Raw genomic sequence first — 25208 nt, forward strand, 5'->3', positions numbered from 1 at the left:
GCACCTCGCTCAGAAATTAACTCTTGATGAGTGCAGACAGGGGCCCAGCTGGTCCTCCCGAGTCCTCCCAAGGAGATAAATGAAGTGTAATCAGAATGCTGCTGGCTGCCAAGGGAAGAGGGGCTCTCCGTGACCTCTCGGTAAAATCCAGAGTATACTTTTACTGGGGCTTAATTCTCTACACTGGGGATACTTAATGCAGCCAGGAATGGTGTGAATAGGCCGATGGCCACAGGGACAGCATTGGGAAGTCCATCACCAAATGTCCACTTTATTTAGTATGAGCTAAAAGAATAAAGAGGCAATGTATGAGAAACTAATTTTCAATTGGCAAATATTTTCATTAGGTGACGTGCTATTTTTCCCTATTACTCTTCATGGGTCTAGAGACAAGGGTGGCTTCTATTATAGTTTGCAAATTGTACAATCATTCCGCTCAGGTTTAAAATATTAAACATTCATTTTCTATCACTTATAGAGGAAACCTTACCCTAAAATCCATTTAAGAAGAGTAAAATAGTGGTCATTATTGTTTAGACCTTCCAGATATAGAAATTAGAAGAAAGATACTTGGTTCTGCTTCAAATAGCAAAGCTGCAGCTGAGCTGGGTCTAGAATCCAGGGGTCTCGGTACTCAGTTGAGTGCACTGTAGGTCAGGGAATTTTCTGCCATTTCATCTCAGTAGGTCAACATGTGGTGGATGAGAAGGGCTCGGAGCTGGGAGATTGGGAACCATGCACAGTCAGAGGGCATCTCATTGCACTGGCCCACAGTGAGCAACTCTGAGTGTGGCTCCTGCATGTGACATCCTCCTTGAGATGTGACAAAGGGACAAAAAGCAGCCTGCAAACCCCTGTTCTGGGCTCTTATCACAATGAAGCCACATCTTTCTATGACTTTTGAAAGGAGCAAGGGAGGTGTCCAAAGAAACAGATTAAATGACAGCAATAGCCAGTTTGTTATCTTTTGTTAACAAAGCAAAAGGTGGTGACTGGGCTAGAAGCAAAACAGAAAGATGAAGAAATGGGCAAGAAAGGCATTTGATGCCTTGATGAAAAATTTAAGAAACAAAAGAGTGCCATGGAGAAACTACATAAATTCCCCAAGGACTACAGGTGGGAGGGATGGGATGAGGTAGGGGAAGTCAGTAAAGATACCTAATTGCTAAAGAGAATGTATTAGTTACCTCTTGCTGCATAACAAATTAACCCAAAACTTAGCAGCTTAAGACAGCACACATGTATTATCTCATAGGTTCTGTGGGTCAGGAGTCTGGGTACAGCTCAGCTGGATGCTTTTGGTCTCCCACAGGTTGCAATCAAGGTGTCAGCTGGGGCTGTGCTTACTCAAGTCTTGCCTAGGAGAGGACCCATTTCCAAGTTCACTCACAGGGCTGCCGGGAGGCCTCAGCTCCTCGTGGGAATGAACATCAGTTTCTTGCCATGTGGGCCTCACCATAGGGCTACTCACAGCATGTCAGTTTGCTTCTCCCAGAGCAATGGCTCCAAAAGAGAGAGTAAGAAAAGGCAAGCAAGACAGAAGTCGCAGTCTTGTTTATAATCTAATCTCAGAAGTGACATCCCATTACTTTGCCATATTCTACTTGTTAGAAGTGAGCCAATAGGTCTAGCCCACACTCAAGGGGAGGGGCTTACAGAAGAGCATGAATACCCCAAGGCAGAGATTACTGGGACCATCTCAAAGGCTGCTTATCAGAGAGATTCCTTATTCCTCGGGTAAACCTGGGCAGTGATTCTTTCATAGCGAGCCTCTTCAGACTACAGAACTGGGCTATGCATCTGCATTATCATCTTTACATTCATCATTTATTCTCACATAAGTGAGAACACCTTCCTCTAAGGTGTGGAGTTTTAAATATAAAGAAAATCTATAACACACACACCGGCCCGATGCCATTTTTAGTCACAGCTGCCCAGAACTGGTCCCCCTGAGGGCTGACTGTTAGTGGCTCCTCCTTCTGTGTGATCTGCCCACAAACGAGTGTAGCTGTTGCCCAGGGCTCAGCTCTGAGCCTTTCCAGAAGAAAAGTATGTACCAAGAGAGACATCCTCATAGTAATAACCGCTAACATCTGCTAGTGATGCATATGATGAGAGAGTATGTGATGGCCAAGTACTGAGTCAAGACTTCACATCCATCATCACATTTAATCCTTACAATGAGCCTGCTCTATAGATGAGGAAGCAGGGATGTACCCAGGAGGTGTGATGCCCCATTGTTTGGGATCCACCCATTAGCGAGATTAGTGCCATTAGCTCCTGGGGATTCTCTGTTGCATTAACCAGGCAGTTAGACATTAAGAGATCTCATGAGTGAATGGTTATGTTATGTACACATCACACGACTATATGCCTAGAAAAACTAAAGGAATAAAAGAAAAGCTATTAGAATAAAAATATATTTAGTAAAGCATACAAAATGAAAATATAAAAAAACTGTTACTGCATGACTATATACTAGCAATAGCTAAAAAGTAAATTTTGTGATAACATGCTCATCGTAGAAAAGTAACACTAAGACATTAAGTCACCTATGATCCTACCACCAAAAGCCATTTTGGTTTATTTAACCTTTTTTTCTATACTATGTGGGTGTGTGAATATATCGACATACTCTTCAAAAACTGCTGTCATACTACAGTGGCTGAGTGTCCTGTTTTTTTCACTTAACATGACATCGGCAGTGTTTCTCCCATGTTAATAAGTGTTCCTCAGAAAACTCAGTTTTAAATGCCTACCATCATATTATTATAACCTAATTTTAAAAAACGATTTCCTTTTCTTTATTTAACAGGTCAAAAACAATCAATATTTTGTTCCTCTGTTCCTCATTTCCTGCCTTAAAAAAATTATTTGAATATCCATTTCCATTCTTCTATTGGCTCTTGAGCTATATTTCTTTGCATTTTTAACTGGCTGCACCAGGAATTACAATATATGTCGGAACTTTTCATAATCCACCTACAGTCAATATTGTACCACTTCCTGTAAAATACAGAAATCTTGCAACAGAGGTCCATATCTACCTTCATGTTATGGTTGATATATGTACTATATCTACAAATGTTATAAGCCCCTTAAGACAGTTAGAATTTTTGCTTTAAATAGTTACAGGGTTAGTAAAGAAATTGAGAGAGAAAAGCACAAAGAAAAAAAGAGTAGTTTGTACTTACCCAAGTATTTTCCATTTCCAATGCTCTTTGCTCTTTCCAACGTTCTTCCAATGTTCTTCGTCTTGTCTTTTTCAAGGACGTGAGTTCCTATCTGGTGTCACCTCTCTTCAGCTTTAAAAAGTTCCTTTAGCATTTCTCGAAGTGCAGGTCTGCTAGGGATGAATTCTCATAATTTCCTTTACCTCAAAATGTCCTCAGTTTCCCTTCACTCTTTTTAAAGAAATTTTTTCATTGTAGTAAAATAAACATAAAATTTACCATTTTATCCATTTTTAAAGGGACAATTCAGTGGCATTAAGGACATTCATGTTGTTGTACAACCATGACCACCATCCATCTCTGAACTTTTCCATCATCCCAACCCCTCCGTTCTTGAAGGATATTTTTACTGGATATAGAATTCTCAGGTAAAAACTGTTTTCTTTCAGCACTTTAAAGACGTTGTTCCATTCTCTTCTGGCCTACATGGCTTCTGAAGTCAGTCATTAATTGGATTGTGGTTCCCTTGTATTATTTCTCTCGCGTTGCTTTCAAGGTTTGCTCTTTACCTTTGGTTTTCAACAATTTGAAAGACTCAGCAAGGGCTTCTTTGCATTTACTTGATGTTCCTTCATTACCTTATATCTAGAAATTCCTGTTTTTCATAGAATTTGGAACATTTTCAGCTACTATTTCTTCTAACATTGTTTCTACCCCCATTTTCTCTCTCCATCGTCATTTCCACTTGACTGTAAAGTCCACCCGGTGAGTTTTTTATTTCAGAAATTGTATTTTCACTTCTAGAATTTCCACCTGGTTCTTTTTTCCTCATTTCTATTTCTCTGCTGAGACATCCTATGCTTCCTTCATTGTGAGCATACGCTGTTTTGCTTCATTTGGGATAGTTATAACCTCCACAGCAAAATCCTCTTCTAGTCTTTCTAATACCTGCTTCATCCTGGGGTTGGACTCAGTTGATCTTCCTTTCTCCTGAGACAGTGTTCTATTTCCTTGGTTCTTCGAATGTTGGGTATTTTAGCTTTGTATCCTAGACACAATGAATGTGAAATTGTACAGATCCTAGACTTTGACATTTTTCTTCAATGAGTGTTGGTTCGTCTGTTTTGGTTGACAATTATCTTGGCTGAACTAAACTGCAAAATCCGTTCCTTTGAGCAGCAGCTTCAGTCTCAGTTCAGATCCTCTGTCATTATCTGAGGTGCATTTAGTCCATTCCATGCACATGTAGTTCAGCAGTCAAAGAAGTGTGTAGACAGAATTTGGGGAGCCCCTCTCCGGCCTTTCCCTTCCAGGATTCCCTTGCTGCACAGGCAGCACTGGGCCCTGGGCTTACTTTGTACAGCTCCAGTCCTACCCTTTCCAAGGAGGGACTCCCCTCAGAGCCTGCCTGCTTCTGTTCACTCTCCAGCAACTTCCGGTAAAGCTCTTGGTCCATCCTTCTCAGAAGGAGAAGTTCAAGATCTTGGTTTCTAAAAATCTTTCTCCACTAAAAGGAACCAGAGTTGCTTTTAAAAATGTAAGATGTAGAAATGGCTAATTGTAGAGCCTGGTGCAAGGTGTGCCTAGGATTTTGTTGGGCCAGAGAATAAGAAAACACTCAAAGGCAAATGAGGAGACACAGGACTCTCAAGGGCATAGGAGCCTGCTTGAAAGGGCTCTCATTGGCCAAATCTGGGACAATTTAGCAGAGAATAAAGACCTTAATTGATAATAAAATAATAATTCATAAGTCCAAGGGGCTCGCCGAGAAAGAGAAAGAGAAGTAAATCACCCACTTGCTGCTTCTGGAGTGACTACGACATCAACTTCCTACTCTGAAAATGCTTCTTTAGAGAATAGTACAAGCCAATAAATGCAGAGGGAAAACAAAATAAGAAAATTCACCATTTTGCAAACCTTAGAGAATTGATTCAGGCAAGGATCACTAAGGTTACTGGAGAACAGAATATTGCCTGATGGCAAAGTAACACTCCACAGATAACTTAGAGAAAAAAACAGCCCTTTACAATGGAGAGAAGAGGCAGTTAGCATCTCACCAAGTGATCAAACTTACTCTTACGAAGAACGGCACCATGCGATGTGATACACTATGAAGTATACAGTATCGCCTAGGAAGCTTTCTTGCCCAAGATATTTAATCTGAATCAAGTCAAGTTTTTAGACCTAACTTCCAGTTTACAAGAATTCCACGGGCTAGAGGGAAAAAAATGTCACTACAAGGAACAGTCAAATCCAGAATGTGGGGCATTCTTAACTGGCCTGGTCTCTCTAAAAACTTAATATCACTTTTTTTAAGGGGATGAAAGAAACATAACAAATACAATACACAACTGTGATAGGATCCTAGTTGAAGATGAACAACAACACAAGATTTTTTATGCAGTTGAGGAAATTCGAATATGAACTGGATATTACTGAATTAAAGTTTATATAAGAAGTAGTGGCATTATGCTTATGTAGGGAGAAAATCTTTATTGGCAAGAGATGCTAGCTGAAGCCTTTAAAGGTGACGTGTAAAGATATCTACAACTTACTTTCAAATGTTCCATTCAAAAGAAAGAAAGAAAAGGACAAAATATAAACAACTGCTGAATCCAGGTGTTGGACATACTGGTATTCACTATACTGTTTTTTTTCAACTTTCCAGTGAATTTAAATTTCTTCATAATAAAAATTTGAGAAAAATTTTAGTCCACTCTTTTGGATGGGTGTGACTCTAAACCAGGGATAAAATTCAGATGAAAGTGAATTTTGTGGTCAATCTTGTAATGGTATCTAGGCAACAAGCCAACCACTGCACGTTCCACTCTGAAAGTGGCTTAGAGGAAAGAGTGACTGGTAGGTAACACCTGTCCCACCACGGTCAATAATTTGTTGACCCAAGACATTGGGAAAATAAAATACAGCACCTCTGAGAATAAGGTTGGCCATGAACACGGGATAAAAGTGAGGTTTCAATGCTGTTAATTCACATATTCACAATATTCACATATTGGCCTACAATATGCCAGATACACCCCAACCTTCAAGGAAGGACAGTCTAGTCAGAGAGAGAGAAGAAAACAGGCCATTATAAATCAGGGGAATAAAAAGGATGATGAGTCAAGTAAAGTACTGTGGAGTGCAAAAATAGAAGGGGCAGAAAAAAAAGGAACACTGTGGTGGCCATGAGGAGGCACCACTCAGACCTCCTTCAAGAGAACCTGACAGCCTCCAGCCACTGCCAGGACACACTGCACTTCCGGGCCCACATCTTAGGCGCACAGGCAGTGTTTAGTAAATAAATAAAGGAATCTCCATTACCCATGCTCTCGCTGGTCCCCACTAGCACTTCAGATAACTGTGATGCTCACATTGGTCTTAGTTCTGGTTATCCAGTGCTCCATAACAAACCACCCCAAAAGTTAGTGGCTTAAATAACCCCATCATTTATTTTGCTTACAAATCTGCAGTTTGGGCAGATTTGAGCAGTAGTGTCAGCTGCAACAGCTCCACTCGGTCTAGAGAACCTATTTCCAAGATGGCACACACACATGGCTGGCAGGTTGATGCCAGCTGGGAGTTCAGCTGAAGCTGGACCAGCAGCTCAGTTCTTCTCCATAGAGCTGTATGGACTTCCTCACAGCATGATAATCAGGTTCAAGAGCAAGTTTTCTAAGAGATAGGAAGTAGAAGCCACGAATCTCTTAAGGCCTGGGCCCAGAAACCAGCAGCAGCACTTCTACCATATTCCATTGGTCAAAGCAGTCACAGACCCCACCCAGACTCAAGGAGAGGGACATGGAGCCTACCTACCCATGGAAGGATAAATCCTAGCCACATTTTTCACTTTGAAATAGGCTGTTTAAGATCTGAAAGCGTATATTTACCTTAAACCACAGTACACACACACTACACATTCACACACTCTTCAATATCCACTATGTACGGCATCTGTTGCCTGGAGCTTGGTAGCAAATCATGGGCTCTCCTTACCAAGTCAAAGAAGGCTTTGGAAAACAATGTACATTGCCTTCCAGTATAAGAACAAAACTGACAAAAGTCTCCTTAACTAAACCCAATATTCATTCATTTACTCAACATTTACTGGGCAGTTACTATGTGTTGTCTCAGGAGCTGCAGGGAATACAAAGACTAACCAATATGCTCATCATTTTCTAATTGCTCACAACCTAGCAGGGAGCCAAATACACATACAATTAACTCTGATGGGATGGAATTCATGGATGCCAATAATGAGCAAAGCCCAAGGAGCCAAGAAGAGAAGAAGGAAAGGTAGAGGGAGTTAACAGTCCCGAGATTCTCTCCAACAGGTGTCTACTTATATCCTCATTTCTCTCTGTCTTCTCCAGGTGGGCTCCCAGCCCTATGCTCTAGCCACACAGAATTCCAAAACCCAAACATATTCAACACAGGATCCCTTTAAATTATACATCCCTAATTAAGTCAATATAATTTGAAAAATGACTATTAATTTTAAAATATTTAAATTAAAAAAAATCTATTGGCTAAAATATACGCATGCATGAAGCATAAACCCCACACCATGCCTTCATAATTAGTAGCTCTGGCCTTTTCCAATTCCTCACTCTGGTCTTGTCACCTCACAATTGCAGACCTGAAACCAGCTCAGAGTGTTAATATCTGACTGCCTGCCCCTAAATTACATTTGGCTCAAATATCAAAATAATACCTAACTAGAAACTGACATTCATGTGCTTCTGAGAAGTCCACCTACTACCCAGGAAGTTTGGTTGATTTCAAGAATCAATAAGAAGAGCAATATCCTAAAAATTATCATTATTACTACCATCAGGAGAGGTCACAAAGCCTAAAGACTTTACTCCTGAAGATTTTAAGTACTTTACTTTTGTGAATGACCTTAATCTTCTCTCTCTATAAGACCTTCATCAACTCCTTCCACCATTTAAGTTGTTTAAAGACTTTGTTGCAGATTAAGGATGGCCAAAGATTCCTTGACACTTCTCCCATGGAGAGGTAGGGGTCTATATCCTCTCGCTTTGAACCTGTGAATGCCCTGACCAATAGAATACCATGGAACAATCTCTCGCCCAGGCCTTAAGAGACTGGGAGCTCTTGCTGCTTGTTTCTTGGAACACTTGCAACACTCTCTCTGGGAGTCCTAAGCTGCCACGTAAAAAGTCTGAAAGCCCTGAGACCACCACGCTGGAGTGGCCAGCAGTTCCACCTGACCACGGCCTTCCAGCGCCCCCTCCCCACCAAGGTGACACACATGTGAGTAAAGCCATCTTAGTCCCTCCAGACCGGCCCATCCACCAGTGAGTATCATGACTTCAGCATGGAGCAGAATAACCCAGTTGAGCCTTGATCAAATTTCTCACCCAGAAAATCACAGGATATAATAAAACTGTTATACCACTAATGTTCGGGGTGGTTTGAATTGCAGCAATAGATAACTGGAACACATTTTAATTTTGAAACTAATAACTTTGGTTAAATGTATGCAAAAAACAATAATGCAATCACACTGGGACTATGAACTGAACATTAATCTCATTAAGCTAACCTTGGTAGCCATGGGGCATACATTAGCTCCTATTTAAGAAAGCTTGTGATAGACTCTAAAATAATCCTTTTTATAGACTATGCAATGTAACTGTCTTATATTTTAATAAATTATCCCTTAAAATGCCATTCATGTCTTCTAGTTTTCATACTTTTAATTGCCAAATATCTAGTCCCTGATTTATTGCATTCTACCCAGAGAGAATACACTTTCACCCATTTAATGGTATAAATGCCATGCCCTTTAAAATTTTATTCTAGTTTATCACAGTTCAGGCTAGTAGTGATCTACTTATCTTTCAGGAACATGAATAGTATGCATCTCTTCATTTTTAGAAATTGATCTTCAAAACTATAACCCATTGCAGGAGAGGTGAGGCCAGAGAGACAGAAACCTCTCCCTTTGGTAGGCTGGGTTTATGCCTCAAGGATTGAGGAGCAAGGAGGGCCCAACTACCGTATTGTTACTGAGCCTGAACACCCTTCCCACTGCCACTAGAATGAACTAATCATCTAGAGTATTAGGAGAATGAGAGTCTCAGCTTTACAGTCTGGGCACTGGGAGACAACATGGCTTGCCTCTTAGAAAACTAAATATGAAAATAAGATTCATTTAGCAGTGGTCCTTAGAGAAATGTGGTCCAAAAGTCAAATAATTTACAGAGACCTCTTTCCCGCTTATGACACCTATATATCAATATATTAGTAATAATTAATCTCTAAACTTTCAAAATGCCTGTTTTCTGTGTTCCACATGCTACTGAACGTTATGCCTGAAGAAGGCCAGCAGCATGAGATGGTGTGAGAGAGTGGAAAGGGCATAGGACCCGGAGGTGGGAGCCACAGCAGCTAGTGTGGACTGGCCGTTAACCAGGTGAGTGACCGGAGAGAGGTGAATACATCCCCCTGAGTCTTGGTTTTTTAACCTGTAAAACTGGAGGGTTGGGGAAGAGCTTGCTAAGGTCTCTTCTCTGACATTCCATGATTCTATATTGTTCTAGGAATGGTTGGGGCACCTAGAATACTGGACAGCTCCTTCCACCCCACTATGATCATTCTGCTTGAGTAGGAAATTTCAGGAGACATAAACTAGCCTCAAGAACACAAGAAAAGTTGTCCTTCTACAAAGGACAAGGTGTTTGTATAGCCAGGTCAAGGTGGAAATGACTGAGGTTTCATGGAATCAACTCTGTATCTAAAATCTACTTAATAGGTATTTCCTCCCTCGAACCTTCGGAAAGTCTGTTCAAATTGGGAGACAATGGATTCCCAACGAATTTTCATGGAGAAGAAAGAAACTATCTACCTGCTATGGTATTACTTACAATTTTTATAACACACAGAGCATGTTAACTAACAACATTTTAAAGTCGCATGTCTTTTTTATCATTCATGCTATACTTTATCCTCTGATTTTTTTTTTTAAGGATTGACCCTGAGCTAACAGCTGTTGCCAATCTTTTTTCTTCTTCTTCTTCTTCTCCTCCTCCTCCTCCCCAAAGACTCCCAGTACATAGTTGTATATTCTAGTTGTAGGTGCTTCTAGTTCTGCTATGTGGGACACCGCCTCAGCACAGCTCGACGAGTGGTGCTAGGTCCATGCCCCGGATCCAAATCAGCAAAACCCTGGGCCACTGAAGCAGAGCGTGCAAACTTAACCACTCGGCCATGGGGCCAGACCCTATCCTTTGATTTTGATCAACTGTTAGTTGCAGAATAAGATTGCCTACCACAGAATTCTACCAATTATGTTTTAGAATTTTAATTTTAAAAATAAATTTAAACGTTGTTATATGAGGTTTCATTAGCCCCCAAATGTAGCTCTCATTATTTTGACTCCAACTGTTTGCTTAAATTGCTAAGAAAATTATTTCCTCAACAAACAAATACTACTCATTAGATTCAGTAAGTTTAAAATAAATTATATATCAAAGGGCAAGCCAGCACAACCAGAAAGACCTGAAATCAGAATATACAACTATGCACTAGGGGGCTTTGTGGAGAAGAAGAAGAAGAAGAAGAAGAAAAAGAAAAATGGGCAAGCCAGAGACTATATACAGAAAGGATAGAGAAAAGAAAAATATTAAAATTTTCATCTCTGACTTTTCTTCCTCTTGAAAAAAAGAAGTCAAACATACAAGGAGTCTTGAATTCCTGTTTTCTGGCAATATTATGCTATACGAATTTGCAAATACATAAACTACATGGATGATTTTGCTGCAACTAGGAATACTTCTTTACCAGATTATAAATTTAGTCAGCATTCCTCTGTACAACCTACTTTATGATACTAAGCAACGCAAACACACTGCCAAACAACCAATGTTTTAATATTCTAACTTCCATTTCTTCCACCACATAATTTCCTGTAATAATCTCATTCATGCCTGAGGTCCAAAGATATTCTTATTTATGCTTGCAGGTCAGTATGCCAACAGCAAGAAGACCTGTTCTTGAAAGGCTGAGCTTCTCAAATGAGTCCTGAAGGAATTCCGACACCACCGCATATTGCCCGAAGAGGGACAACGTAAGAAAGCAAATTTTAAGAAAATGGTTCTAATGTCATTTTCAGTTAAAAGCAATGGGAGATTTACAATAATCAAGTAATATGCCAATTTCTTTCAAATGTTGCCAATATTTGATGCCAACACAATTACAAGTTGGAAAAATGTGTAATGAATAAGGCAGCTCATAATTTCCCTTAGAATATGTATGTACAACTTATTAAGTGGCATAAAAAGCGAAGAGTCATGGCAAATGCTGAAACCTTAAATCTGACTTTCATTGCTTTGGGGCATTTGAGTCAAACTCCATCATCTGGAAGTGCCTAACAATAAGAAATATTAGGTCACGAGCTGTTGTAGAAACACCTGCAATACCCTCACCTAACGAGGTGAATAAACGAGAGCTTCAAGTTCTCATCAAATGAGAAAATTTAATAGTTAAATCTGACATCATAAGCCCAAACTTGAACCCTGTATAAATGAAAATACTCACATGGAGGGCATTTTCTAGTCCAGATTTTGCGTTTCAACTTTGCCAGCTCCCTTACCTAAAGCCACCTGGTGGAAAAAAGTGCCCCCAATTCTAGGTCAGTATGGATTTTTCCATCCATGGCTTAATTCATTTGATAGTCTTTGCAGCCTCAGAGAGAATAAAGTATAGTTTTCCCTTGATGTCCCCTGTCTTCATCCTCCCCCCTAAACACACCCACAATCTGGGTCAGGAGAAAGATGCCACTGATATCTCCAAATCCCACCCCTTTCAAAGTTTTGGCCAGGCCACAGGTAGGGAGGTGAATGCATGACTCTCCAGGATTCCCCTTCTAAAATCACTTGTTTAAGTGTTGGAGAGGATGTAGAGAAAAGGGAACTCTCATACACTGCTGGTAGGAATGGAAACTGGTGCAGCCACTATGGAAAACAGTATGCAGATTCCTCAAAAAACCAAGAATAGACATACCATATGATCCAGCTATTCCACTGCTGGGTATTTATCCAAAGAACATGAAAACACAAATGCGTAAAGACATATGCACCCCTATGTTTACTGCAGCATTATTCACAATAGCCAAGACTTTGAAACAACCTAGGTGCCCATCAAAGGATGAATGGGTAAAGAAGATGTGGTATATATACACAACGGAATACTAATCAGCCATAAAAAAAGATTGAAATCTTGCCATTTGTAAAAACATGGATAGACCTTGAGGCTATTAGGCTAAGTGAAATAAGTCAGATGGAGAAAGTCAAATACCACATGATTTCACTCATAAGTGGAAGATAAAAACAATAACAATAACAAACAAATATATAGATACAGAGATTAGATTGGTGGTTACCAGAGGGGAAGAGAGGAGGGAGGAAGGCAAAAGGGGTGACAGGGCGCATGTGTATGGTGATGGATAGTAATTAGTCTTTGGGTGGTAAATATGATGTAGTCTACACAGAAATTGAAATACAATGATATACACCTGAAATTTATGTAATGTTATAAACCAATGTTAACTCAATAAAAAAATTAAATAAAATCACCTGTTAACCTTTCATACTATCACTTTCTCCCCCAAAGGGTTATACTTTCATTTTCTTCCAACTAGGGTTGCCAGATTTTGCAAATGAAAATATAGACTGCCCAGTTAAATGTGAATTTCAGATAAACAATAGCTCATTTGTTAGTTTAAGCATGTCTCAAATATTGCACAGGATGTGTTTACACTAAAAAATTATCTCTTATTTATCTGAAACTCAAATTTAACAGGGTGTCCTATATTTTCCCTGGCAAACCTATACAGCACATTCATAATACTGAGAAAGAGAAATTAACATCTTTCCCTCGTTCTGACAGTCCAGGAAGCAGAGAAAAGGTAGCTATGAGAAGTGTGGGTAGAGGTGAGGGAAGGGGAAATGCAAAGAGAAAATAAGGGCTTTAGTAGAACTGTGGTGCTTCTCTAACTTTAACATGCATACAAATCACCCGATCTGGTGAAGTTAACATGTGGACTCTGGTTTGGTAGGGCAGGGGACCTGGAAGTCTGTATTTCTAGTCCCATCCCAGGTAACGCTGATGCTGCTGGTGCAAAGACCACACTTTCTGAAGCTCTGCTAGACAAACTGAGGGAGGTGCAAATGGTGCAGATACGTGGTTGGTGAGGAAGAAAGAGACCAGCAATTAATGAGGCTTTTCTAGCACTGAAGGTTAAATACAACGATTTGGTCTCTCCTGAATTTCCTTCTAATTCTCCACTGTGAGAAATAACCACTGTCATCATACATACTAAGAAATTGGTTTTAAGCAAAAACAAAAAAACACACCAAAAGCAAAAGCCTCAAACCATTTTAGACATGCATGCTTCTCCTATTATTGTTGAGAAACACAGCAGCACATTTAAGATACCCGCACAAAAGCCATGTCACATTTAGGTAACCCAGTAAAAACAGAGTATAAATTGTGCAGAATTCATCAAATTGGTGCTCTTAAAAACTGACTTGAGGGGCCGGCCTGGTGGCGCAGCGGTTAAGTGTGCACGTTCCGCTTCGGCGGCCTGGGGACTGCCAGTTCGGATCCTGGGTGCGGACATGGCACCAGTTGGCAAGCCATGCTGTGGTAGGCGTCCCACATATAAAGCAGAGGAAGATGGGCATGGATGTTAGCTCAGGGCCAGGCTTCCTCAGCAAAAAGAGGAGGATTGGCAGCAGATGTTAGCTCAGGGCTAATCTTCCTCAAAAAAAAAAAACAAAAAAAAACTGACTTGAGACCTGAGGTTCTGGCTATGGTTTGGCCCTCAGGGGAAGGCCTCTGAGAGCTGCCAGGAAAGCCATCCAAGTCTCTCCTTGCACACAACTTCATACAGATCCCACCGCCCACCTCTCCTTTGCCTCCTGGAAGACAGGCAAGGCCTGGCTCTCCAGGGAACATCTCGTGCCCCTGACAGCAATGAGCCTGGTTTGTGTCTATGTTCTGGACCACACAGTGCCAATGTGAGCTCTCAGGAGGCAAGGACTCCGTGCACCATCCTCTAGCCACCCAGAGCCACGGCCACGTACGAATGCACGAATCATTGCACACATACAAGTGGCCAGAAAAGAGGCAGACGTTCTCTAAATTCTCCTTATGTCTTAGTTAGGAAGAATGCCCCAACATGTAAATTTCTCATGGTGTAACTAGGCAAAGTGAGTGTTTTATCCACACTAACGCTTTTTTGCAGATTTGGGCATTGTTCAAAAGTTTTTGTATTTATTTGGCTTCTTGGGGGTGCGGGAGTGGGACTCCTGACATTCTGGAGGCAATAACTAGAGAACAGACGTGCCAGAACTGTTAGGACACGCACAGAGGCAAGAGCATACACACTAACACATACACACACATCACTCTCCAAGAGTTATCTGGAGAAAAGATTTTCTTCTAGCTCAGTGGCTTATTATGCAGGCCAGGGGTGGACAGCGAAGGCTCCAGGGGCATACATATATGAGATTCTTACAGCATCCCTGATATCTTTGACTCAAGACAGAAAAAAAGCCACCAGGAACCTGGAGAAACATCAGGAATCATTCTGGTCATCCACAGAAGGCCACAACTCCCCTACCCACAAATTAAACTACTCGGTTCATCGTTATAATGAATAGGATCTTTCCATTAGTCATCCATTTGAATTGGGACACTTGTCTGGGGTTTTAAGGTTTTGGCAATTATTTTTTCTTGACTCTGGGGGCTCAAAAGTGCGATGGTCAAATTACTGGGCTAAGTCCTGGCCCCAGTGCTCACCAGCTGTACCCAGGTTACATACGCACTCTTAGACTCAGCTTCCACATCTGTCAGGGGGTTGCTGTGAGGGATAAATAGAAGAAAACGTATCAAGTGCTTAGCAAAGCATCTAGGAATAGTTTAATAACCTCTTCTGTTAACGTATTGTCATTACTATTGTCACAGTTATTGTTATCTTGCTACTTTGCATGAAGTTCTGAATCGCTAAATATTACTCTGAAACCAGGGACTGGTCACCTGAGATTACCTCCTCCCATTTAGCCTGCCCAGCGGGAAAGCCAAGTAGCTGGGTCCAAGGACATAGAGTTTTATATGTAAGTCGATGTGACAGCGAAATGTGTTGATAGATAAGAAATTATGATCTGTCTCAACTATTTATGTTGAGAAGTGGAGATACACAGCTCTCTGGTTGGTACGCGCAGAGTCCTGGTTCAATAAACCCTAAATGCACACACACACACAGTTATTTTAATTACAAAAAGCCTGTTTTTCCCACACATTAGATTTCAATGTTCCAGAAGCAACTGATGACCCACCTAATTAATTTCAGACACGAGTATTATTTCATCCAGATGACGGAGAGCTCTCTCCCTAGCACATAAGAAATTATGTCCCAAGAAGAAAAGAAGGCAAGAGGCACAATTCAACTTGTTTTATCATTAGTCACCCCCACAGATAAGAACAGCAAGCAGGCTTTCCCAAAGTTCCCTTCCCTAGAGACTGTACTGATGTAAGGGACAGCCTGGCATTAGAACGAGCACCAGGACCTCAGCTGACCCCAGAGGAGGGTTAGAACGTTACTGCTTTCTCGTGTCTTGCAGTGATGTCGCCAAAGGTGGGACAGCCGCAGCCACCAGTATTCTAAGCACTCCCCGCTCCTCATTTTTTGCTTTATACCCACAGTTGTGAGAGAAATAGGTGGTAATATTTCCTTTTCCATGGACAGTAACCTTTTAAAAAAAGCCTGACGATGATACTAATTACTTAAGCCAAGGATCAGAGAAGTCAGCTGTTGCCACTGCTCAGCTCCCACTAGGCTTCCATTAGCAAAAATTAAAGTTGGCTTGCCTCCTTCCTGGCAATCATTCAGAGCAAGTTTGTTTGGCTGCAACACACCATGGCTGTTGCAGGAACTTTTCAGAGCAAAGACTAAGCATTTGATAAAGATTAAGGCTAGATTAAAATGAGATGAAGCTTTAGATAATAGGATGCATTACATGCATTATTTTCAAAAAGAAAAAACATGAACGTGGAATTCTTCAACGTAAAGGTAGATGATAAACATCAATACTGTCCTTTTTACTTGCATTTGGAATTACTCTGGTCTTATCGTTTGTGTCTTTGCTCAGTCTGGACTTAATTGGTTTCTTCCCTATAAAATTGAGTTGTTTCACCAAATGACCTTGCATTCGCCTTAATTTGATTTTCTGGGTTTACGGTGTTTTCATCTTCTAAAAATCACCACTTATCTTGTGCCACAGTTCTGATCAGTTCTCCAACATTTGCTGGACTGTGGCTCAAGATTTAAAAATTTAAAGAGAATTTAAATCTCTTAATTCTCAAACACCTATTCTGCACCCCCAGGGTCTTTCACTCCCTCACCCCACTCCTCCACCTCCTTCCCCACCCACTGCAGTGGGGCTTCTTGTCTTTGACATCATGCAATTCCTTGAATAAAGGAGACTGGAGTTTTGTTACCAGTGAAACGAACTTTACATTAGAGACATCCAAATTGTGTGGATTTGGTATAAGCTTCTTTGAAAAAGTACGACTCCATTATTGGGAATGTTTATGCCTAAAAAGAAGATTCTGTGTTCTATTGTGTCAGAAGCTTTCAAAGTGCAATTGTTCAATTTGCAAACTGCAATTGGTTAACCAAGCTAAACTTAATTAGTCCAACGATCCTACAGCCCACATCAAACCCCAGTGTTTGATGTATTCTGCAAGGTGTCCGAGCCGCCCACAGCTGTCTAAGTGGCACAATGAAAAGGCAGCCAGGCTTAGGTCTGGGAACTGAAATGAGCTGTTCTAAGTGGAGCTTTTCTTCCATTTTCTGAGGCTGCACCGCTCTGACCTTCTCCAAATCAATCCTTTGCGGATTAACATGTAAAGCAGTGTCGAATTAATTTCAGAAAGGGAATATGAGATCAGCCTAGGATCATACAAAACATCTAACTCCTAAATACACTAATGCTTCGGGCCATTCAATGAGAAGCTGTCAATAAAGGGAAAAAAGTCGGGGAGGGGGGCGGCCAGAAGGATTTGAAGGTTGGAGCAATCTATCAGACTAGTTAGCACATTGCCTACTTCTGTGGCATGGCTAATGCATTCCTCTAGAAGTTAATCCTATTTCTAAAGACCCTCCCGCCAGGAGCACATAGGCTGTGATGAATGAGAACTAAAATGCATTAAAATTCTCAACAACTTCACCAAAAGGCACACTATTAGATTCTGAGTGTCTACAATAAGACGGTTCATTAAAAGTGCAGGTCTTAAAGAACCCGCTTTTGTCCTCACACACTGGGGAGAGAGGGTCCAGTGTGTCACTTGTGACACCTGCAGCCAAAATATTTTTACATTAGGTTGTCCAAGTGATCACACGAGAAACGCGACATGAAACGGCAAGGAAAGGCCCTTTTTCACGAGCTAGCTTAAATACCGTTATTATGTGCCGACACTCAGGGGAGGATGTGTGTTTCCACGGCATTAGCCACACAACAGCGCCATTAAACCCACTTTTAAAAAATCAGACATGAAAGAGCGCTTATTCAATTTCCCTTGAAGAAGCTGCAGTGTTTGAACACTTCTCTTTTTCTCCCATTGTATTTTGCTTGTACTCGATTAAGAGATAATTTAGCCATTTATCAAGATGTAGTCAGGACTAGGCATTTATACAGGCTTTCAGCACAGCTTTTCTTGCAGGCAAAAATCTGTAACTATGTCTAGAAGATACTTAATAGTGGTGGGCCTAATATTGACTGGAAATTACATCTTGAGGAGTGCGTTTTTAGTCCCCGTCAACAGGCACGGGGAAAGGCTGGACTACCCTCAGGAACGGCTGTGACAAATTACAAAGCAACGTCAATTCGAACATCAGAAATGCCAAGAATGTAACACCTGAGACGCTATGGAACTGATGGGAAGCAGGAGATGAGGGGGCCCCGAAAGAAAAAAGTACAGAGGAGGGAAGCACACCTAGAAGTGGGGGCGCCTCCAGGCAGAGTATTTGTTAAATGAATGAATGAATGAAAGAATGAACAGAGTCGGATTTGGCTGCTGGGCTCAGGACGTTTCTAGCAACGCAACTGGCTCATGTTTTGCAAAAGTTCACCCTCAATGGGAAACACAAGGCTCAGCAGAGGGCTGCCCCGGGAAGGGGCGTGGGGGAGAGGAGCAGTGTAGGAGGATGGAAGGAAGCATGGATGAAGGGCGATCACGTCCACTTTGTCTCTGCACTTCCTAACTTACATATGTGCTGCCTTTATTCTTTTGGAATCAAATATTACACTGAAAAAATTTGAAAATAATAGTCATTCCCTCTGACCTTTCATTTACACATCAGCATCGATCACTTCTTTGTGATTTAATCAAACCCACTAGAAACCATTCATCTGTCTAAACTACGTTGCATCTGAACATAATAATAATCATGATAATGATACTAATAGTGCCATTTACGGAGAGCTTCTTATATAGCATCTATTTTACATATATTATCTCTAATCCTCACAATCCTTCAGGTAGGTGGCATCTTTGTTTTACAGATGAAACACCTGAAGCTCAGAGAGGGCAAGTCTGCTGTTAAAGGTCACAAAGCTAGCAGGAAACAGAGAGAGGATTGAACTGGGATCTGTCAGACTCCAAAATCCAAGCTCTTTGCACTTCTCTACAAAGAAAAGACCTGTCCATTGCAGAAAAATAAAATATGGAGTAACAGAACTTTTAAAAATCTCTAGTAATTCTACCAACCTCACATAAGGATTTGAGTGGAACTAGGTTGAATTCCTCACCCCAAAGTATCTGCCATCCATCATGTCTTAGACTCCACTCCCAGACTTCTACTTCTTGCTTCTGAGCCGCTTATGTCTGTTAGATGACCCTGAGCTACCCAGAGAGAGGCAGCCAAAGCAATGAAGAGCTGGAAGAGACCTGCGAGGCGCTGCCCAGTGGAGGAGGAGGGGTGGGAGGAATGCACACCAGGAAGCAGGGAGATGAGTCAAGAATTGGGAGGCCAGTGCGGGCGCCTGGGACGCGAGGGTGCTCCAGCAAGAGTGTAAAAGGACAAACCACTCAGCGCTCAGGGAGGCGAGAAGGGGCAAACACACTGCACATCACTTTACAGCACAAACGATTGTGAACTGGGGCACAGTCCACTTGACTGTTGGTAGTTTTATTCCACTCTGCTCTGACATCACCTTGGGAGGGTGAGCGTTGTGAGGGGCGGGCTGGATACTGCCTCCAGTAGAATTTTTCCTTTGGCAGATTTGCCTTAATTTCCATCTGTCTTTTGTGCCTAGTAAGAGCATATGAGGATTAGGAAGAACAGAGAAAACCACTGTATTTCAAGGGTTTTGTTGAATGACTGCCAAGCACACTTATAAAAGTGAGTTGACTTAAATTGCCAGACATACATTCACGCATTCATTCATTCATTCAGTTAACTGACATTCCCAGCTCAGATGATCACTGTCACACTCACCAAAAAAGGACCACTGGGAGATCCGGCCTCTGCCAACCGCGGAACTCTCCTCGCCAAATCTCACGTTTGGTATTTTGCTCTAGTGTGACCTCGATGTTAGGATTTTAAAACAAGGTTTCAGTACTTCTCTGACCTGAATGTTCACGTTGTTACTTCCTGGGCACCTCATTAATGTCTTGTATGATATTTAAGCATTTGTTTGAAGAAAAAAAACCTTCAAGTATTTAATCTGAATAGAACGAAGACCTGTTGCTGAGTTTTCAGTACAAAAACAGCGATTATCTTAAAACTGACATAAGCTTGGGGCTGGCCCCATGGCCGAGTGGTTAAGTTCGCGCGCTCCGCTGCAGGTGGCCCAGTGTTTCATTAGTTCGAATCCTGGGCGCGGACATGGCACTGCTCATCAAACCACGCTGAGGCAGCGTCCCACATGCCACAACTAGAAGAACCCACAACGAAGAATACACAACTATGTACCGGGGGGCTTTGGGGAGAAAAAGGAAAAAATAAAATCTTTAAAAAAAAAAAAAACTGACATAAGCTTTAAGACAGGCTTAGAAGAAGGCTATAAAAAGCAGGAGTGCAAAGAACTAAAGGATATTCTTTAAAATGAGAATTTGACCAAGATGAAGAAACGGAAAAGGGAGAAGAGAGAAAGAAGAGAAGAGGAGGGGAGGGGAGAGGCAATGGAGAGGAGGAACTGACACCTGTGTACGGGGTCCCACAGAAGCACAAGAACCAGGCAGCCTCCCTGATGAGAAGAGAGAGCTGAAGCTAGCTGTGCTCACCTTCCCACGTCCAACAAGGGGCACCATCAGGCCACGGGCAAGTAATTTAAATGACTGCTGCTATCCCTCGGTAAGTACCATGTCATGATAAAGGGTCACGCCTCAACTTACGGATGAAGCACAGACTGCACAAAGCGTATCTATCTGACCCGATGGGTTTTTTAAAATAAACTTTTGATTTGGGAATAATTTTACATTTGCATTGTTTCTTAATGCCATGGTAACCACATGGTTGCCTTTGTGACAGGGCTTAGGGCGTGTGATGGCCACCATCATCACACACACGCCCTCCCAAATCAGTCAATCAACAACTGGTTTGGGGATATACAGATAGAGAAGCAGATGTAGAGACACTATCTAGATGATCCTTCCGGTGAGTTTTACCTCTTGTGCTGTTTCAACATGGTTAAGTAGGCCAATTGTCCACACCTGGAAAATGCCCAGAAAATAGAAGAACAGAACAGGACAGATCTGTTTATACTTAGTCATAGCAGATAGTGATTTAAAAAGAAAGATAATTATTTTTAAAAACTACTAATAAAAATAGCATTTAATTCAGATTAAAGGTCAAAAGAAATGCAAATACCCACGTAAAAGTTAACGTATCACTCACTGGACTTATCTGTTCTGTAGGTCAGGGCATAAGCACTCAGCTTTTCTTGAGCTGTGAGCCTGGACTTCTCTGTTACTTTTTTTTTTTCAGCTCTGCTAAATATAGTAATGACTAATAGCTTTTCCATCTAATCTAAGACCCTACCGATCATAGTACACGTGCCAATTTCAGAAGTGTTAAAACGCGTGTTTTAGAACTGACGAGAGAGTAATCAAATTAAGCCCAAGCCAACCAAAACTACACTTTTGCTATTTATTTGGATAATGTTACACAAGGCCAGGCAGAGAGTGGCAACTAGGTAAATATTTACTGAATCAATGGATGGCCTAGGAGGTGATATCCATCCGTTAATACGGAATTACTTGCACTTCGCTGACACACCATCTTCCCTCCCCTCTGCACTTGCCTGTGCCTGGGACACCCCTCTTCCAACCCCTTCGTTGTAAGGAATAATCAGTTCGATCACTACGGATACCTCTTCACTATACATGATAATTTCCATGTAAACTAGAAACACTAACTTGTTAACCTCCTTCAAGCACTCAAGAAGACTCATCGAATCCTTTCACGTACTCTGGACTTGCAAATACGTGTATGTGTGAACTTGGTCTATGAAAGACTAACAGCCATCCGTTTACCAGCTTCAGATGTGCAGGATGTGTGTGCGCTCATCTTCTGCCTCTGCCTTTCTCAGTTTCTGCATGGGGCAGGGAGACCGACGGTGGACATGAAGTACGCACGAATGTGCTTCAGGGCAAGGCACATGCTGTGTAATTTACTTTATAGGTCTCCTACCACCAGATGCACAGTCAGGGTCATCTTTGTAAATTAGATCCAATTGGGTTTTTGTGTTTGCATTATCTAGATAAATATTTTTCTGTATTTGAACCACGTAGACCAGGCCTGTTTAGCTATTAACCCCTCCCACCCATGGAGGACAGAACTCAACTTGTCCTCAGAGGTTCTCTGTGTACCTAACACTATGACATCAAGAGAAACGAAAGAGCACTGATGCCATGCTTGCCGGAATATCAACAAGGAGGATGAAGGACAATGAAGAGAATTAGTACCAGAAAGATTGTCAATTATCAACCAAAACAACAGAGAAAACAAGAGGGTATTCAAAACTCATTAACAAGACACCAAACCTGCAGGATCCCTGGGAGCACAGGTAGAGAAATCTTCTATAGTATAACCATGTGAACCATAAATTATCGATGAAAGCCCATTAGCAAGCTGTCAAAGCAGCGTCTCAGCAAACAACCCAGGGACTGCCCACGCTCTGCCTTCCTCATCAGGCTTCCCTGCCACACTGTAGGATGCCATCTGGTACGGTCAAGGCCAAATCTGATGCCACCTCTGCTATCTCATGCAGAATTTGTGCTGCTTCAAGGTTTTCTTTTGCCCTTGCTATGTGGAGATGTCTTCCACCAGGAGATCTTATGAGAGCCAGAACCAAAGCCCAAACTCGAGTGAGAGGCACAAACACACAAACAGAACGAAGACATGTGCTCAACCCTCCTAACCATGAAACAAACATGAGCTATTAAAACAATCAAAGATGGCACATTTTCTTCCTATTCAAGGGGCCAGAGTTAAATGACTAAAGAGATGGCAGTGGAATGTTACACTCACAGGTCAGTGGTGCTCTAAGTTAAAGCAGCCCTTTAGGGAGCGAGTTGGCAGTAATGATGTACAGCCTATTATGAACAGGCTTATGGTCTTTAACTTGGTGGCCTTGCTCCCTGGGTCTGTCCTAAAACTTCTTTATGAAAGAAAGACAAGACTTTGGCATAAAAACAGTCAACATAGCCTCAGAACCATGGAAATTTGAAATTACCTAGATATCCAATAGTGCTGAGACCATTAAGGAGATTATGGCATGACCAACTAAGAGGGCCCCTCTGCTGACCGTCTTAGCCACAGCCCTCCCCAGGAAGGAGCCTGCGGCAAGGGCTTCAGTGCAGGTGGTTTATTTTGGAAAGTAAGATGGGTTGGAACTAGGGTGACTCTTCAGAGTTGTTGTCTAGAAAATGCCTCAGACTCACGGACACAAGGGTCGGAGAAAGGAAGCATTTACCTACTAGCTCCCATCCCTACTGGTCAAGGCATGCCCAATGGAACTCCTCCCAGGTGCGCCTGTACGAATGCCAGGTGGGCTCCGGCAGGGTCCCACGTTACCTGAGTTGGAGAAGTAGCAGGGCACAAAGCAAGCTGTGGGAGGTGCAGCCAGGCTGCACCTGTGCAAAGCTGGCCACTGCAGCCGTGGCCTGGGGAGAAGACGGGCACAAGAGGAGTCCAATACACCTTTGCTGTAATTTTTAACTATGAAGGCGACGTGCCAACACTGAAACATGTTCTAGTATAAAATACGGTGAAAAATAACCACCACAAAATTCTGATCACACTGAAATTATAACCCTATAAACTGATTTTTGTTTACGGACTTGGCCCAGAAGAGCTTCTAGGAGAATTAAAATAACTGATATATTAACTTGGTGTGATAATGGAATTCTTTCTTTTACGTTATTCTCATTACAATACAGTTTGTACCATAAATATGAAACATTAAAAATTTAATCAACCTGGATCTCTAAGGACTGGTCTAGCTCAAGGATTCTGAAATTTTATGGATCTTGGAAAGTTTCCGAAATGAGTGTTTCTGATAATCTCCCAACAATTTTAATAGTAACTGACATCACTATTCATCATCATTACTGCCAACATTTATTGAATAATTAGCTGTGCTCAGGCTGGGCTGGGTGAGTACTTTGTCTGCATTATTACATCTAATCCTCACTTCAAATGAGGTAAGTACTATTCTACATTTATTTACAGATAAGACAACTGTGGTTTAGAATCAGTAACTTACAGCTAATAAATAGAGGTGCTTCCACTTGAACGCCGGTTATGTGGTTTTGTTAAAAGCTCTTAACCATTCTATTATGTAACCCATGGTGGGTGAGGGGACTATCTGGTTAATACTGAGCTTAGACTGGCCTTGTTAGAGCAGAGGTCAGCAAGGCACGGTGCATATACCATGTGGTGTGTAGGACAATCTAAAATGACAGAACTTTGGAAGCCCAGCTGTCAAAGACCACCAGGGACCCGTCTGAAGTCAGAGTGGAGAGTGTTCCAGTGGCTGAAGGGCTGCACAGAGGAACCGTGAGACATCCTGGTAAGAGGGAGTTGGGAGCCACTGACCGCAGAGTTTGGGCTTGTGCTGAGTGATTCCCTGGGGCAGTTATGGGTAGAATAATGGCCCCCTCATCAAAAAAACATATTAGAGTCCTAACCCCCAGTATCTCAGAAATGGAACCTTATCTGGAGATAGGGTCTTTACAAAGATGAGTTAAAATTAGGTCACTAAGACCTGAATCCAATACGACTGCTGTCCTTATAAAAAGGAGTCATTTGGACACACACAGAGGGAAGATGACGTGAAGAACAGGGAGAAGAGGTCATGTGACTGGAGTGACGCGGCTACAAGCCAAGGAGTGCTGGCAACCACCAGAAGCTGGAAGAGGCCAGGAAAGATCCTTCCAAGGGCACACGGCCCTGACTGCAAATGTCCAGCCTGCAAAACTGTGACACAAGAAATTTCTGCAGTTTCAAGACAAAAAAATTCATCAGCCTTTATAAAACTCTCAAAATCATACTGCCTAGATTTCAAATTCCTTTAGTTTTGTATTAAAGAATAATTATAAAAAAATAAAATAGTAAAATATCTATTATTATTAATCTTTTAAAAACAATAATTATCATAGCCTTTGTGTCAACCAATTCTTGAGATCAGTTTGGTTCTGATCCGTGTGTGTGCATACGTTTATGCATATATGTTGTTCTAAGTGATATTTTTAAAATATGAGCTTCATTAGTTTTCCAAATCAGACTTCTTGATTCAACTAAAACGCAGGCGGTGGGTCTGGTTCTATCGGTGTTGTTTGGGGTCTTGTGGAAGCCCCAGGTGCCTCCCAGCCCCAGGATTCCATCACTCTGTGAGCAGAAATAGTGAAACTGAGAGCACAGATGGGTGATCTTGACTGTCATCCACAGACTGCATCTGTAATATCGGGATGCTGCAGTGCAGCCCTGGGGATTTG

The 25208-nt window shown here is 41.7% G+C and overlaps 1 protein-coding gene and 1 long non-coding RNA gene across 10 annotated transcripts in view; one reads left to right on the forward strand and one right to left on the reverse strand.

Annotated features, from left to right (window-relative positions):
- The window catches only part of HLCS (holocarboxylase synthetase), a 199811-nt gene that overhangs the window by 47905 nt on the left and 126698 nt on the right, over positions 1–25208 (reverse strand). The window lies entirely within an intron of this gene.
- On the forward strand, positions 9731–12584 carry LOC138920912 (uncharacterized). Its single transcript, XR_011432915.1, has 2 exons — positions 9731–10055; positions 11164–12584. It is a non-coding gene; the product is annotated as an uncharacterized lncRNA (long non-coding RNA).

Source organism: Equus caballus, chromosome 26 (assembly GCF_041296265.1).
Source record: "Equus caballus isolate H_3958 breed thoroughbred chromosome 26, TB-T2T, whole genome shotgun sequence".
In the NCBI taxonomy this organism is placed as follows: Eukaryota; Metazoa; Chordata; class Mammalia; order Perissodactyla; family Equidae; genus Equus; species Equus caballus.